Source organism: Eublepharis macularius, chromosome 1, assembly GCF_028583425.1.
Source record: "Eublepharis macularius isolate TG4126 chromosome 1, MPM_Emac_v1.0, whole genome shotgun sequence".
NCBI lineage: Eukaryota > Metazoa > Chordata > Lepidosauria > Squamata > Eublepharidae > Eublepharis > Eublepharis macularius.
The window spans coordinates 38,822,924-38,841,294 of record NC_072790.1 but is presented as its reverse complement, the minus strand read 5'-3'; the positions used below and the strand labels follow the sequence as shown (position 1 = coordinate 38,841,294).

The following is an 18,371-nucleotide window of genomic DNA, read 5'->3' as shown; positions in this document are numbered from 1 at the left end:
AAGTTTTAGAAAGCCCCAAATTCTATTTGTTTGATAGAGTGAGTATTTTTATTTCTTGAGTGGACAGAAGTTTTGTTTTGATTTAGATCAAATACATGTTTCCTGAGAATGTGTTTCCATCTTTGCATTTTTATCCCTCTGTTTCTAGCTGATAAATTCGAAACATTGCATGATCTTCTTTTATTTTCCATCACATTGGAGATTTTTAAAAATGTCCATGCTTCGTATTACCCACGTAGAAATGATAACTACTGTCGTATTAGTGTAGAAAGATGGGGGCGAGGACACCCACAAGAATAATTTTTATATTTCTCTCAGTCGTCAGCAAATTAATGAGGCTGAGTGCTGATATATATAGATATTATTTTTTATTTTTTTGCCTTGCAGTATTTTCCTGACCAAACTCTGAACCTGGACTGTGCTTTTTTTTTTTTTAAAGGGGTTTACAAGACATTATGCTTGCTTTCAAAGTGTGTGTTTTAAATGTTGCCAACTAACACAATAGCAGCTGTATTTTATTCCAGGATGGCATGTTTGCTGGTATCTCCTGTTCAATGTGTTCCGTTTTCTTGCATAAAGCTTGTTTTTTTTTCTAATTGTGGCGATGTGATGCTTCTGTCGTATAATTGCCCTGACTGCCTTATCAATTATTCATAAAAAAGTTGGCTTGATAGCACGCCCCCCCCTTCCATAAATCTAATGATAGCGAGCTTTAGCTGCTCTCTGTCTCTGCTCTCCCGTCTGCTCATTATCACTTACTAGTTAAGGCTACATTATATGCCTCTTGCAGAGATGAGATATGTATTCTACAGGGAAAGCGAATCGTAGGATCCATTTATAGAAGCCCAGTAATTGACTGGCCATGCAGTGTCATTGAGTTTAGCTGTGAAGGCTTGCTAGTTAAATCACCAGATAAGTCTGTTTCTGGAGAAAATCAGGGATGGCAATTATTTATTGCAGCTAGTTGTCAGATGGAGCTGAACCGTTAGACGGATCACTGCTATCATAATCTGTATTTTTTTTAAAAAAGTCAAATAAGGGATGCTCTCTAACTGGTCTTTTTTTAGAGTGCTGCCACAGAAATAGGACTTCTAGGGTTTAATAACTTTGTTCATCATTTCTTAAATATAGCTTAAAACTATCATGAACTCGAAGCTAAAAATTGTAGAAGATGGGAGAGGCCTCTTGGCATTTTATTTATATTTTATTTACTCCATTTATACCTCACCTTATCTCCCCAGTGGGAATCCCAAGTGGCTTGCATTGTTCTCCTCTCCTCCATTTTATCCTCACAACAACCATGTGAGGTAGGTTGGACTATGTGTGTGGGAGTGGCCCAAGATCACCCAACACACTTCCACGGTAGAGTAGAAATTCACATCTGGCTGCACCTGATCCTAGTCCAACATTCTAATTTCTGTGCATGTTATATGTTTATAGTAGCATACGGTGGCATCTGTATTTGGAAAAAGTAGGGTCAGCCATATAGAAGATTAGGGCTGCCAGGGGGACACTTGGCACTTAGCTCATGTCCGTTGTGTACTCCATCTTCACATGCACACACTCTAGTGCTTGCATGACGGTGTCACTTCCAGATGTCATTGTGCCAGGTGCAGCAGTGCTCCAGCGCTCTGCGTGGGGCTGATTCAGTCCATTTGGGGCCAAAATCAGCCCCAAACGAAATGCAGGAGCACTCCCGTGGTCAGTGCAATGACTTCACTTCTGGAAGTGACATTGTCGCCCCCTCCTTCCGCCCCCTTACTCGTTTCCCCCTGGAAATGCTAGTCCATTCATTTTATTCAGCAAACGCAACATGGGGAACTCAGTGCCCATATTATTTTTCAGTGCTGGAGAGGCATTTGACCCAATCATTCATGGATTCAGATATTCTGAGATTCATACCACTAGATAATCATAAATTTGCCTGATATGTACGGAGAAGAGTTGTACCAGGCCTTATTCAATTTGAGCAAATTTTAAATTTAGATAAGGGGTACCATTTCATGGAACCATCAAGAATCTTTGTTTTTCATCTTAGGCCAGTTCATGCAACCTGTTTTGGGTATTGTTTTCATTTAAGTTTGGTACTTTGCCACCAGACCAGTTTCAATTTGTTAGTGGTATGAGCAGCTGAATGATCGCTGGCATACCATCATGAATTTGTTTCGAAGCATTCCTTTCAACAGTTTCAAATTGCCTCCTACCAATTCCACATGGCTTGATTGGGAGCATGAGTGTGGCGGAGTGGTATCAAATGATTTTGTAAACAAGCCCCCAAAACGTGTCCTATAGATGCTCTCTTACACAAGAACTCTAGTTAATGTCTCCCAGAATCCTAAAGTGCCCTTCAAAAGTCTCCAAATAAGTTTCCAAGTGCTTGGGGTTTTTGTTTTGTTGTGTATTCATTTGTTCTGAAACTCACATGGGTTTTTCTTCATGGATATGGCAACTTTATTCAAGTTTCACATCCAAGTCATGTCTTTAAGTGACTACAGTTTCACAGTAATGGAATGTCTATTTCCAAGTCTCTTTTTATTTAGGTATTAGTATAGTATTTCAGTGATAAGCTAGACAGAAAAAGTCCTAATGTTGAGGCCCTAAACACCAGCTTCTGGGCCTGAAATGCCAGCAAAAACCTGGTGTTGGTTCGGACCTGATTATGGCAGTGGTGAGAAAATACCAGTTTAGAAAAATCAAGGTGGTTTTGTTGACCATGTGGTCCAATTCTGAGAGTGGAGTTCACAGTTCGTTTTATCAACGCCATCTGTAAGAGTGATTAACTCTGCCTCTGCCCAGTTGTGTGCCTTTTTGGCTATGGCCCCAGTCATACGGAACAGCCTTCCTAGGAATATTAGGAAAGCTCCCACTCTATTGATTTTTAGAAAGTTTTGAAAAGCTGTGTTATTTAGGAAGGCATTTGAAGGAGGCTCAGGCAGTTTAGGCAGCTGAGGCAGTTTAAGGTTTACTTGGGTTAGATCCATTTTTCTGTTTTGAGGCTAATTGCTGTTTTACCGTATTCTGCTTTAATTGTTCAGGCAAGGTATAAATATTTGACTACATATGTAATGTATGTATAAAGCCCACACACAAGGAGATTAGAAGTGAATGAGTTTGAGGCAAAACGGTTTTTCTAGGAGTGTTCTGTGTTCCTTGGCTTATTCATTTTGTCTGTGAAATTATGTGGAATCCGTGCCTTGGGGCATTTCTTCTTGATTGAGTTTCAGTACATGGGAAAAACAAAGACAGAAATAATTGTGAACTCAACTCTCTAATCCAAATTCTCCTTTTAATTCTATATTTGCCAGTAGACTGAAAGCCCAATGACAGCCAAGAAAAACCCACAAATGTAAGGGGGAGAGAATTCACTGCTTTGGGAGTTTCTATCATGCCACTTATCAATAACGTTGCAGATTATCTATCTATAAGGTTCCCTTTAACGCCAAGATGAAGGCAGGTGGAATATTCATAACAGCACAAGCAGATAGACAAGCCATTCAAAATGAGCAGAGAGATGATACTATATGTTATTCCATTGCGAACCACGACACTCTTTTCCAAAGAAATGACGTCAGTAGTCTCTGTTAAACCATTTATAAAAAATAAAACCTAGGAGATGATCTGGTAACTTGATGGAAAGAACATAGTGTGCTATTCCATATAACTCAAGGGGGGAAAGGTGCAAAGAATGCTTCAGATGCCTTTTCTTCTACCCAAGTCAATGAATTACTATTATGGAAAATATTTCCACGCTCTTACCAGTAGCTCCCTTTCGGAAAGGACCTGCACTTTGTTTTGTTAACCCGTGGCACATATCCCACCTTAACATTTTAGTTTAACATTTTAGCTGGCTGTTAGGTTTGGTGTTGTGCGCCAGCCAGACTCCTGGAAAACATGTTTTCATAAAGTACAAATTCATGGGAATTTGTATAAAATGAGGTGAAAGTTCCAAAAATATTAGACTCTCTGTGCAGGGCAAAAGGATGGATTTTCTCCCCTATTTCTTTCTTGGATCTGCCCTGCTATGCGTTGGCAGTGTGGGACTGAAAGCATTAATAGGTTTTAAATCTAACTTAAATCCATACAAATATTCAGGTTTTTTCAGAAATTGGAAACCAGGATCCCAGTGCAATCCATCCTGGTTTATCCATTCCTCCTCTCAGGGAAGTCTTCATACATGCAGGAGGTCTGTGGGTGTACTAGAGTCCCCACATGTGCTGCATATGGCCTAATCAGGGCACATCTTTATATATGTCATGATGATCCAGAGGATACATTGTGCTGTGGTGCCTTTTTCATAGCAACAACAAAATTTTCTGTCGCTTAGACAACTTCATTTAATATCTTCATCATAGCATCCTAGGCTGAAATGCTGTCATGATTATTTTAATTAGTTGCATTATACATCCAGTCGGTTAAAAACAAAGCAGCTAATTGAGTAGAACAACCTCTTAGAAGTTGACGTCCCTGGCAGCCATTACTAGATTTGTCAGATTGACACTGAATATTGACTCCAGAGTGACAGAGGGAACACTTTGACCTGTTCAACAGACAAAATCTGGCAAGTCCAAACAGGCAAGATCATTCCGAAAACTCTATGCGCTACAAGTCAAACCAGACATCTGTTTCATGAGTATTACAGCTATGGGTATAGAGTTAGGTCTTTCCCTTTCTGATAGAACTACAAATCTTATCCAGGAAATGACAGACTGATCAGCATTCTTGCTCTTACTTTGGCCAGACAGGTATGAGCCATACTAGTGCTGCCATACCAGGAAATATGTGTAAGCTAGCTATATTTACCTCCATCCCACAGCCTCTTCTGGCTGTTGGTGGATTTGATATGTAAGGCAAAGGAGAATAGTTAGCTAAGTGAGAGACACTTCCCTCCAAATGGATAGAGGGTTGAAGCTCCACAATGCACAGATGTGGGCTTCTGTGAATGCTGGGGAGGATCAGGTTCCTATAAGGGGAGGCAACATGAGAGAAATATAGGCAAAAATGTTCAAAAGCTACTTTTCTGATATGACTTAAACGTCTTCAGGTATATGCTTTGCTGAAGATAGTTCATATCATCAGAGGTTCCATTAATTTTGGTTGGCATACAGCTCAGCCCTGGATTCTTCACATGGATTCCTCAAATCCCCTCCTCTGTATTCAGTAATGTATGATATAATTTGAGAGCAGTTTAGCATATTACTATGCTAGGTCTTCCAGTTTCTCATTTCAGTTTTCTTACATCTTTTCTACATTCTGCTGTTTTATTTTCTGTTCCACGTTTTGGACATGTGTCACCTTTGTTCTTCTAAGACCACTGGCTTCCTTGTCTTAGCGAGTTCCATTCAAACATCTTCCTTTTTATGTATAAGTTCTTATTTTACCTTTCTACTCTTGTTTCTCTCTTATCTCCCTTCCTGATTGCTTTGTGACATTTATGGTGTATAAGTATTTTTTTAAACCAAGGGCTTCTTGCTCTATCATGCTGCCTATGTGTTTCTCTCATGTTATCTCCCCTTATATGGAAATTTCTCCTTCCCAGCATTTATGTGAGCCCCTGTCTCTGTGCAGTCCAAAGCTGCTTAAAAACTCCTCCTTCTATATTTGTCCTTCCATATCTTTAGTGCCTGTCTTTGAGACGGGAAACCTGCAGGTAGGTCTTTTGATTTTATTCATTGCTTATATGTAGGTGCTATTGTCATTATTACACACAGAGAAGCTGAGTGTTAGCAGGTAGATCCCATGCAAAAACAAAATGCTGCTGGTAGAGCCCCTTCATAAAATAGTGAGAAACCACTACACTCAACCAATGAAATTATTATTCATAACTTTTATGGCACTTTCCTGTGTATCAAATGCTGAACAGTTCTATCATTTATCCTCGCGATCCGAATAATCCAGGAGCATGTATCCAGTGAAAGTGAATGACTTGCCTGAGAGCGGGACCACAAGTGACGCCTGACACAGGTTGGACATTAGTCAGCTTCCCTCAAGTTTTGATGGGAAATGTAGGCATCCTGGTCTTGCAGCTTGACTCTCTGACTGCTGTCCAATGGACTTTTCAACTGTCACTTGTCCAACATTCCGCCAAGCTGCCTACATTTCCCATCAAAACTTGAGGGAAGCTGGCAAGTGTCCAACCTGTGTCAGGCGTCACTTGTGGTCCTGCTCTGAGTGAGCTTTGTGACTTGGTGAGGGCTGTGCAATGAAGTCTCCGGTATTCATTATGACATACTGGCCCCTGGGTTTTTTATGGCTGTAGCCAGGGCTTTTTTTCTGGGAAAAGAGGTGGCGGAACTCAGTGGATTGCCCTAGGAGAAAATGGTCACATGGCCGGTGGCCCCGCCCCCTGATCTCCAGACAGAGGGGAGTTTAGATTGCCCTCCGCGCCGCTCAGCAGCGCAGAGGGCAATCTAAACTCCCCTCTGTCTGGAGATCAGGGGGCGAGGCCACCAGCCATGTGACCATTTTCAAGAGGTTCCGGAACTCCGTTCCACCACGTTCCCCCTGAAAAAAAAGCCCTGGCTGTAGCAGAACTGTTTTTCTCGTGTTCCATTGAAAACATCACTGAGTTACACTGCAATCTCTAGTGGTTGTTGTCATATGGCTTCTCATCATCATATGACTAGGCTTATTGCCTTGAGTGCTGCACAACTGTGCTTTAATGCTGTTTCAACTCATATTTTGGTGTATGTTGTGCTTCCCTCCCATTTGACTCGATTTGGCTGTATGTTATGCTCCCCCCATCACAAAACCTGCTGAAGTTAAGCAAGTTTAGATCTTTGGAACTGGACACCCTTAGGAAGTGCTGTAAGAGTAGGATATAATGGATTTTTAAAAGAAAAATATCCATATAACAATTTGAAAGTGGTTAGTGCCTATTCTTTACAAAAACTAAATCATTAATTAAGAAGATGATTTGGGATATCAGATTACAAAATCACTTAAATTTGGTCACAAAATACCATTGCTCTAGAGACAAGAAATTTGTGCCCACTAATTATTTGGCCAATCTGGTAATCCCCAAATTCAGAAAAGGTTTTACTTTTGACACTTGCAGTGGAGATTTTCTAGAGTTCTGTTTTGGGAACCCATGCCCCTGTGAAGATGGAGAAGTTGATACTGTTGGGCATGCACTGCCCTTTGTATAGTGATCTTAAAAAATATCTCATTACTCTCATTCTTCAAAAAATACCAGGCCCAGCTGAGGATCTGTATACAGTCTTTCTTCTCTTGGGCCATGGTCCTGGCATCACGGACGAAGCCAGATTCTCTGCAGCCACTAGAGCCCATCGCTGTTCTATATTCTTTATATTGCTGTAGCATAGTGGCTAAGTGGCTGGGCTTCAAGCCAGCACTCTGCTGGTTCAACTCCCACTACTGCCATGAACTCCTCTCACCCCCAGCTTCACAGCTGTATTGTGGAGATAATAATAACACTACTTTGTTAACCACTCTGAGTGTGACACTAATTTGTCCAGAAGAGCGGTATATATAAGCACATGGTCGTTGTCGTCGTTGTCGTTATCGTCATCATCATCATTGCTGCTGCTGCTGCTGCTGCTGCTGCTGCTGCTACTACTACTACTACTACTATTATTATTATTATTATTATTAAGTTAGTGGATGTTACCTGTCCATTTTAATACAATTTATGTAACCTTTTATATACTAATGGACCTATTGTATGTATTTTAGAACTGGTCTTCAACTGTAATAAATAATTCAGTTCAAATATCCTTGGCAATAATGGGGGGGAAACCCTACTTAGACAATATATCCATTCAGCAAAGAGCCTATAAAATTGAGCCAGTTAACTGAACAAATAGTTAAGTATGCTCCAGTGTCTTAAAGATTTACATAAATCTAGAGCAAGAAATACTTCTATACGTTTTATCACATTTGAGTGAAATGCATCGTATAACACCAGCTGTGTACTAGGCTCTTGTTTTATGATAGTGCAGTAAATGTGATTAAAGGAGATCAGGCCTGAATGAAGTAGAGAAAAACATTCAGCATCTGGAGGGAAAAAAGGCATTCCCGGTGCATTTTGTATTCAGACTTCTGCAGTCCTCGGACTGCTGGAATCATTTTATCTGTTTTAATTTTTATGTAGTTCTCTAGCCAAGTGGGCCGTTGTGTAGAGTAGTAGGCAGACCGGCTTCTAATAATGCTTTTGTGCCTGTTCATGCCAACACTGGCTCGGTTTGTTTGTTCCTCCAGAAACAGGTCTTCGGGGAGTTCACTCTACCTTAAGTCTTCAGAGGGAGAGCAGTCGGTCAAGGAACATAGTCTTCCAAAGACAGCTGGCTCATTCTTCAGCTACTTGTTTAAGCCAGACTCTTGACACTTGTTTCCTCCCCAAAAGACTAAGCAGGGAAGCAGATCCGTGATTCAGTATGTCCGCTGAGCTGCTATAGCATTATGCTTGCCTTATGAAGGTAAGCTCATCCCAGCTGATTTTAAGAACCAATTTTGTTTGTTTGTTTATCTCAGGGGTGGGCAAATTGCGGCCCACAGGCCACATGCAGCCTGCTACAGAGCTTTTTGTGGCCCGCCAAGACAGTAGAAAAGTGTGATAGGGTACATTTGTCTCATTAAACTGATTCTAAAATTAAATGCGCTTGCAGCTATAGATGATATGAAATTAGCACAATAAATACATTGAATAAAACTACCACTATTTTATTTAATTTATATTTATTTATTTTTATGATACAATTTATACCTTTTCTGAAATGCAAAGTTAACTAATGAATGCAATCATTTTAAAAGGTGCGGCCCTCCACTAACCTCCGCTCCCACAAAGTGGCCCCTGAGCCAAAACAATTGCCCACCTCTGGTTTATCTAATGCACTTCCATATTACGTGAAGAGGACCATTCCATCCATAGAGGTTTACAGATTATGAAAATCACAATTTGTAAACCCCTGTGGTCAGAATGGTTTTTAGGTACACATAGGGTTACCAGCTCCAAGTTGGGAAATTCCTGGAGATCTGGGGGGTGAAACCTGGAGAAAACTGGAGAAAGTGGGGTTTGGGGAGGAAAGGACCTTGGCATGGCATAATTCCATAGAGTCCACCCCCCAAAGTAGCCATTTTCTCCCGGTGAACTGATCTCTGTGGCCTGGAGACCAGTTGTAATTTCGGGAAATCTCCAGCCACTACCTGGAGGCTGGCAACCCTAGATACACAGCAAAACTTACAGTAAACAATAAGACCAAAACATTTATCATCAACAGCATAAATGTCATAAATAGATCATGTTCCATATATATTACTGCCGGTCTGAAAGCTGACTCTTTCTGTTGGTTTAGTTCTCGCCACATCTCTTGTTAATGCAGCATTTAGCATCAGTCTGTTTTGATATCTAATTATCTTTGATGAGGCATTGACTGCAGGTAAGAAAATTGAATATGTAGGTTTGCTCCTATGAAATAATAATCTTTTGAGGTCCAAAAAGTCATCAGCCAAATGAGTCGCCTTCCAGGTATGTCAGGCCAGATATTCCATGCACCCAACTTCTTTGGCAAAGGAAGAAAAAAATATGGAGCTCAGAAGAGGCTAGATAAGATAATTGGATTTTGTGCCTGGGTGTGTAAAATTTATGAGACAAATTCATGAAGCTATTACTGTATATAGTACTTTATAACATGCCTTGATAATAGGCCTTTAAAAAAAACCCCAAAGTATAGAGAGAGATAGAAATAGTAGCCAACATTTATTTTGAAAACTATGCCCATAATGTAATTCTAAAAGAATAATAATGGTGCATATTTTTTTTTTAAAAAAACTATTATAATTGGACATTGATGCCTTATGGCATTCATATTACAATGATGTTGCTGTAGAAGGGTCCTCATTTACTTGACTGATTACTTTGCAGCTGTAGCTACTTCACTAAATTTATATGTGCTTTGCATATAATGTTGTGTGCTGCGGAAATCCATCACTTTGCATGTGACATAGCTGCCTTTATATGTATCCCATGAGCTGTAGAGTATGACAAAGACTTGTAAATAAAGCTCATAGGATGAGATACAGTTTTCTATAGATCTGTTCTTGGCAGGGAGAATACTGTCGATTAAACCCCATTTCTCTGCTTGTTTACCCATTATAAATGGCCCTATTGGGGACTCTGAAGACTAATAATTTGGATGATAAAATCAAAGGGTGGGGAGTTCAGGGGTCATTTTGCTCTGTTATGCCTCCCAGTTCCTTCAGGATTAATGCTTCCCTCATAGCCTAAATTGGTTAGCCTTCAATAGGCTCCTTCTAATGAGAGCATTAACTAGCACACATGCACATACACAAAACACATGCAAACCTCGCAAAGAGCTGCAGTCCCATATTTATCGCTCAAAACAATTTGACAGAGATGAGGAAAAAATAAGTTGAGTTTCCTCTTCACTTAAGAACTTCATTTGATCCTCTCTCCCTCAATCTTGGATTTCCTGTATTTGTCATTCCCAAATAAAACATCTTGAAAAATAGACCAATTTATTATATTTGGTCTATTTTAAAAGACCTCCCCTTTTCAGTAGGCAAGGCAGATATTTATACTTAAAATATTTCAGCCTTGCCAGGAAGCTGAGCCAATGAGATCAGCATATCGCAGATTCATTTTGTGAGGTGGGGCAGATGTTTGGGATTTGAATTAGCAGATGCAGGCCCGAGCCCCGGAGCCGAATGTCCTGAGAAGCTATATGCTGCCTGTAGTCTGTTAATACAGCCACAGCAACAGGATAAGGGAGGGTTTGGAAAGGATGGGAAAACCTTATAATGAAAGATTGGATGCTAACTTTAGGGTTAGGACCAAAATGTCTCAGACACTTGTCAGAAGTACTTTTCTCCTAATCAAAATGGCCGAAAGGAAATCCAATATGTACCACTGCTTCGGTCTTCAAATGTTGAGCTGGATGACCCAGCTGTATCCATAGTCCAGAGGTGTAAGTGACCATCGGCTTAGCTGCTTACAGCCAGTTAAAATCACCCCCAGGCAACCAGGCAGGGAAAGTTTTTGCAAATTGAGAAAGACTTGGGTTTCTTTCAGTCTGCCAGTGTGCAAAAAATAATTGACACGTTTGTAAAAATGTCCATTGACATTTTTGTGGACTTATTTGGCAAGGTCACTGTAGTTTATTTTTTTATAGAAGTGATATTTCAGGCCACCACATCAGGAGACAAACCTTTATCTATTAAATCAATAATCAGGCGCTAAGCTATATGCATAAAACTGATGTCACTTGAGAAAATAATCGAGAGATACCTGTCATCATTTGTCCCCATTTTCTTTGTGAACTTCAACTTAAAATTCCAAACAACAAATAAAACAAACTTTTTTTTAAAAAAAAACAACTTTTGGCCAAGCCAGAGCAATTTGTAGGTTGATTCCCTGATTTTATTTCAGAGTTATATTTTTGAGGTTACCCTTGTATGGCCATCCTGCTAAATACTCCACAGGTATAAGAAGCCTCTTGTAACTTGGAACGAAGCTAAGAAGCTTTTCATAGTTACAGGGCTTTTGTATAACACGTCTCATGTCATTCAAAATTCTTATGTGCAGATGGCTTCATTTTGAACATTCTGAGTTTGTTTTGACTTGCTAACGTAACTCTCACATGTAACCAGATAGCAGACAGCTGTCTAAAATATGGATAGGTAGCTTTTCCATATGTAATACAAATCTGAATAAGAATATGGACAACCTTCAAAAGACAATTAGACAGTTAATCAGTCAAAATAAATATGGTGAGCAGGTTTAATGGGGCCCATGTAGCTTAGCCATGGTTTAAAAAAAAAATGTCAGAAATTCCTATTAAAGGCAGCAGTAGAAGACCTCGTCCATAAGTTGATGAATCGACTACTCTTCCTTGTAAAAGCCGCTTCAGTCAGATTTTAAATGTGACCTTGATCTTGAGAAGACTTTATTATATAGAGCTATAATTCTCTTCCAGGGAAAGGTGTCCTTTGATGTGATATTTTTGTAAGTGTTGTATTTGTATCTGTGTGAACATGTGCATACAGAGAGACCAAAACTGACCTTTTGTAGTAAATGCAGAAGACAGGTCTGTTGCCATTACTCATTAAAATGTAGCTTTGAGTCTGTTTTAGGTCTCCAAAGCAATTTCAGGCATATATTAATGCTAGGAATTTAGGAGTATTTGCAAACATACTTGGCTGGATCTTTATCTAAATCTTCTCTCTCTTTCCCCTCTATCTTTCTTTCTGTGTTTGTCTCTTTCCCCTCTGAAATGTTTTGTTCTTTTATCTTCAAATTAGTTGATAAGAGGACAAAGAGAAAAGTAGAACCTGTTTTCTGCTTTACCGTTTAGGCTTACAAATGACCCTTCTTTTGCCCAAGACGAATTCTTTTGCATATTTTGTCCCTGTTCTTCGTGGAAATTGAAACAGTAGCAAAACTAAATGGACAGGCCATGTCCAAGCGCATTTGTCTTTAGTTAAATCGATTGTGCCCAAAGTTATTTTAAAAAGTTGCTTTCTTTATGTAGCCCCCGGAGCAGAAAATACCATGTCGCCTTGCTTGTCTGTTAAGTGCTACCCAGAAGTTTGTCCATCACCCCACTGTAGCCTTGAGCTTTACAGTGAAAGAATTCCCTGACAGCCATATAAAAATTAAGCTATTAAAAAAGTTCTCGAGTCTGTTTCTACGCTGACCTAAACAAACTTTGTTGCTGTTTAGCCTCCGATCAGTTTTGGGTCCCATTTTAAATCATTTCCTAATGTTAATGAGCTTATCTATCAGTCTTCACCAGATCGCTTGCTGCAGCCAGTCTCTGAGATGGCTTGACTGATAAAAGCCAAGACTAAAATTGTTTATTATTACACATTATTCTTTTAGAAGCAAAACTTGCTTTTCCCGTGGGTTGTTGGGGAAATTATTGATTTCCTGCCACCATGTGGAATGTTTGACCTTTCTAATGTGAGCAGTGATTACAAGGCCAATAAATGACATCATTCTATTTAAACTTTTAGGGCAAAAAACAAAACTGGTCAGCTTGTTTTCATCGAAATGCCCACTGACTTCTAAAACATTAATGAGCCAATGGATATTAGGGACACACAAAATCAGGAGGACATAAATTCAGATTTGGAGAGAGAGACTTACATTGTTTATACCTATTAATATTTGTGGGTAATGTTAAAAGAATTCAGGTTTGCAAGAATAGAGGTTTATTCAGGTATATAAGAGTAATGACTTTTGAAGTACCCCCAAGCATTCCTTATATTAAAGCTTTGAACAATTTTGGGGCTAGAACAAGAATATAAGAAGATGCCTGTTAGATACGAGTGGTCCATCTAGTCCAGCAACCTGTTTGACACCATGGCCCAGCGGTTGTCCTGGAGGGCCAATGGACAGGGCATAGAGGCCAAGACTTCCCCTGATGTTGCCTCTGAGCATTAGTATTCAGAAGTTTACTACCTCTGAATGTGGAGGCTCCCTTTAGCAGCCGTTGAAGGTCCATGAATCTGTCTAATGCCTTTTAAAGCCATTTATGCTCATGACCATCCCTACATCCTCTGGCAATGAATCCCTCAGTTTAATTACTCATTTGCCCATCCTAAATCTATTGCCCATCAACTTCACTGAGTGCCCCTGAGTTCTAGTATCCTACTATATAAAAAGCAAGCCGTATTGACAACGACTCACTTTTTATCCTTGCACAGGTACATTGCCGACAACTCTGGCCTCAAGGCCGCTGTGAAGTGCCCACTTGTCACTGGGAGGGGGCCTGCTGAATCGATGGCCTAAGCACTCCTCTCTGCGCCTCCCCTCAGCACCCCTCTGCTCTGGCCTCCAGGCCACTGCAAAGCGCCTGCTTGCCACCAGGAGAGGGGCCACTGAATCAGATTTCTACAGCCCATTGTATTTTTTCACATAACGGGAGTTGTTACTAGTTATGAATAACTCTCATTACTCATTTTTAAAAACTGCTTAGAAATCTTTTCTCTTCCTGTCTAGTTTTCCTTTCTGACTTTCAAGGCAGCTAAGTGGATGCCCCACCATAAACTCACTCACATTCTTATCCCCTTAGGGGGGATTTTGCCCCTTTGAACGTGCCTATTCTGAGCAGTGGAGACTGATCATGAGTTCTTTTTGGCTACGGTAATGAGTCAGGTGCCTAACAGAGTTTTGTTTTGGAAACTTACTTATTTTACTTAATTTATACTCCGCCTTTGTTCCCAATGAGGACCCAAAGCAGCTCTTCATTCTCCTCTCCTCCTAACCCTGACCCTCTCTCCTCCCGTCCTAACCCTAACAAGGGTTAGGCTGAGAGCGTGTTACTGGCCCAAGGTCATCCAGTGAGCTTCTACGGCAGGGGATTTGAACCTGGATCTCCCAGGTCCTTGTCCAACACTCTAAATGCTGAACACTGTGTTTCAGTGGCACCAGGGAAGCGGTGTAGTAATAAATCTGCCTCCATTATTTGAGATTCACACTTTGCTCTTGACAGGAGAATGTGCCCTACAGTGGATTCCTACGAGGTCCAATGAGCAAGTTGTGCCAGATATAAATAGAAAAATCCCAGATGCTACAGTTACATGTATGTGATCAAGAATACGCTCAGTTAGTTTTCCTCCAGTTTAATTCCACTTTCAGGCTGCGGTGTAACCAGCTGTAACACTGGCTTGAATCCTGCTATGCAACACAGTTCTGCTTGCACGAGGCATGGCCAAAGAGCTACTGTAAGATTAAGCGCTAATTTTTTTTCTTTCCCAATTAGTGTTGCTCTACAAAAAAGGCAAAAAGCTATTTGATGCAGTTTTTACGATCCAGCATGGAGGTAAAATATGATTTGATCAGAGAGGGGGATGACTAGGTTGGCTGAAATATATACCTTGTGCTGCGTCTTGTGAGAGCAGAAAAGGAAGATGAGATACAGTCACATTGACTCAGCACAAGGACTTCTTGCATGGCTTTCTTGTGCTTGCGTTCATGTGTGAGCAGAACAGTTCAGTGAGATCCAAGCCGCTGTATTTCTTCTGTCATACACAAAACTTCTCTGCTTTTTTGAAAACTCATCGATTATGAGCCATTTGAGCCAATAATCTACCTGCTTTGAGTCTATTTAAGATCCTATAAACCAGTTTCTCATCATGGACACCGTAATTATTATATCTGAAGAAGGCTTGAAAACTTAAACCCTGAAAATCTTGTTGGTCTATGAGGTGCCACTGGACTCAAATCCTCTCTCTCTCTCTCTCTCTCTCTCTCTCTCTCTCTCTCTCTCTCTCTCTCTCTCTCTCTCTCTCTGTGTGTGTGTGTGTGTGTGTGAGAGAGAGAGAGAGCGAGAGAGAGAGAGATCATTTGATTGGCTGAGCCAGACTCTTTCTAATATTTATTCAGATCCAATGATACATGGAAACCATGTCTATGATCTGTATGCGGCATGAATATCCCAGTAGCAGCCACTTGCCAATATCAAACTGTCACAAGACAAGAAAAGGATACAATTTTCTTTTCCATTTCTGGCGGGTTGTGTAACATCAATAATCTCTGCTGGGTATTATGCTCTCCATAAGAGGCTTTTGTGATTGATTAAACACCTTAGCTTTGTTTTGGTGTTTAATCAATTGCAGCAGCCGTTTATAGCTCCATGTATTACAAAGGAGAAGAGATTATCACTTAATTATTCTGAGGCACAGTAACTGGATGGAATAGCTTCTAATGTTGGTGTTTTCCAAATGCTTCTAATGTTGGTGTTTTCCAAATTCTAGTGGTCGCTAAAGCTGTTAACGGCTTTCTCACTAAAAACAAACCGAACACAAGCCTTTTGGCACCACCTTAAAGAGTAAAAAGTGGACTAGAGCCCACTTCTTCAGATGCAAAAAAAAAAGTAGGCTCTAGTCCATGAGAGTTTGTGCTGGAAAAAAGGTTGTTAGTCTTTAGGGTGTCACAAGACTCCTGCTTATTTTCAAAGAAAGCTTGCTGCTACTTGCTTCTGTTGGCTCTGACGGCAACAAGGTTAGCCACTTGCAGGATTTTATTGACATTAAGGACAGATTGGTGGTAGAAAGTGTCATCAAGTTGCAGTTGACTGATGGCAACCCTTTATGGGGTTTTCAAGGCAAGAGACGTTCAGAGGTTGTTTGCCATTGCCTGACTGTGTAGTGAACCTGGTATTCTTTGGCAGCCTCCCATCCAGGGCTGATCCTGGTTAATTTCTGAAATCCGACAGGATCAGGCTAGCCTGGGCCATCCAGGTCAGGATGGATTAGCAATTTAGAACATCTGCCAGCCTTACGTTAGCAAAGAAGTTGGCCTGCCTTAGACTTCTCAGGATTTGGACAAATGCATAGAGTGACTCTTCCATTCCTGACTTGCATAATGTGGAAAGGGAATAAAAATGCTGTTTGGGTCACAAGACAGGCAGCTGGCAACTACCCAAAACGCACCCACCATGCTGCAGGCTAATCCGATCTCATCAGATATCAGAAGTTAAGCAGGGTCGGCTCTTGTTAGCGCTTGGATGGGAGACCAATAAGGAAGTCCATGGTTGTACACAGAGGCAGACAAGAGCAAGCCACATCTGTCATATCTTGCCTTGAAAACCCCTAGAGGAGTCACCATGAGTCAGCTGCAACTTCATGGCATGGTACACACACGCCATCAGTGTGTGATTGGATGCGCAAGAATTTGCTGAGAAATAAAGATGAGATAATAATGAGATAAAATTAGATGTAGGATATCAAGCAGAAGTTAAAATGCTGTTCTTTGTGCATGGGATGATGGTGGTACCTTTTGAGTTTTCAGTTCAGCAATAAATGCTGCCCATCCTTCAAGGAGATATTCCCTAAAACAAGAACACAGCAATTATTCATAGGCTAGGCTGTACGCTTGTATGTGCGTGTACTCATGAGTAGAGATGGGCACGAACAGCAATACGAACTAAAAACCAGGAACAGCCCAAACAGCTGTTCGCGAAAAAACTGTTCGTGAGGCCCCATTCTGAACAAACAGGTGGTCGTTGCAAGCCTCGTTCGTTGCTGTTCGTTGCTGTTCGTCAAGCCAGACAATCTGGCACCTGCAATCAATTCCCTTGGCAACCGAAGGCAGGGACTGTCTGAACTCTGTCTGAACTCCTGCTGTTGCCCTGGAAACCCCAATCTAAGCCCAATTTAGCTTGATAGGCAGGTCTTCCTTTCAAGTGTGGAGCTCCAAATTTGTTACAAGGAAGCAAAGAGCAGGGGGGAGGGGGGCTCCCAGCTCTGGTTTTGCAGACAGTGAGCGAGAGACAGTTGCTGTTGGCATTTTGAGAGAGAGACGGAGAGTGCATTGGAGCTTGAATTTTCTTTGTGTGTGATGGGATAGGGATCTACCTCTTCAAGTTCCAGAGCTGCTGCCAGGCTCTGGGCCAAGCTATTATTTATTACTGGTGCCTTTCCTGCTGCCTACTCAGGTAAGGTTTCTGGGAGTAGTGCGGTAGGGATCTACCTCTTCAGGTTCCAGGGCTGCTGCCAGGCTTTGGGGCCAAGCTATTATTTATTATTGGTACATTTCCTGCTGCCTGCTCAGGTAGGGTTTCTGGGAGTAGTGTGGTAGGGATCTTGATGGCTGGAGGAGAGCCTGCTGGCCCCCACGAACAAGGAACATGTTCATGAACAGGTCATGTTCGTCAATGTTCATTGTTCATGGATGGCAATGAATAACGAACACCATGTTCGGGGGGGAGAGGGTTTCTGTTCATGCCCGTGTCTACTCATGAGCCATTCATAAGGAGACATCCTTTTCCTCCTTGGTTCCATATACGTTACAAATTTAGAACATTTCATGATACAGTTTTTTTTTGTTTACCAGATGTTTAACTACCTTATCAAGAAGCTGAAACACTTGAGTGTATTGAAAAAAAGTACTTCGATTTGTCTGAATGTGCTCTTGGTCAGTTAGGGTCTACTTGACCAGTGGGAAATCTGAATAGAATCAGGACACAGTTGTATGCAGTGTGTGGATGGAACAGTTTGATATCAGTATACATACAACTGTGATTGTCTTTGCAAAATATGGCATAGCTCTCACAGTGCAAGTTGTATAAATATAAAACCAGGTAAGAGCCATCAAAGGCTGAGTTTTACCAAGTAGTTGAAATTAATAGGAATAATTATGAAACGTTAGGCATGTGCATAAGCTTCGACAGGGTCAACGGGTTAACAGAGACTCCGTAAATCGTAACTACTATACTTACATTTAGGGGGCTGAAAAAGTCTACTTAACACATTTCCTGTCAGTTGTTTTGCATCAGGAGACAGGGAGAAAAATGCAGGTGGAATTAGGAAATGGGAGATCGGAAACTGAATCCCTCTCAGCGGGTCCACCTTTCTATATTCTCTTGTCATCTGGTCCCATACCTAGAAGG

At 41.0% G+C, this 18,371-nt stretch overlaps 1 protein-coding gene across 1 annotated transcript in view; it reads left to right on the top strand.

The window, feature by feature from the left end:
* The window catches only part of KLHL29 (kelch like family member 29), a 529,196-nt gene that overhangs the window by 397,519 nt on the left and 113,306 nt on the right, over positions 1–18,371 (top strand). The gene's annotated exons all lie outside the window — the stretch shown is intronic.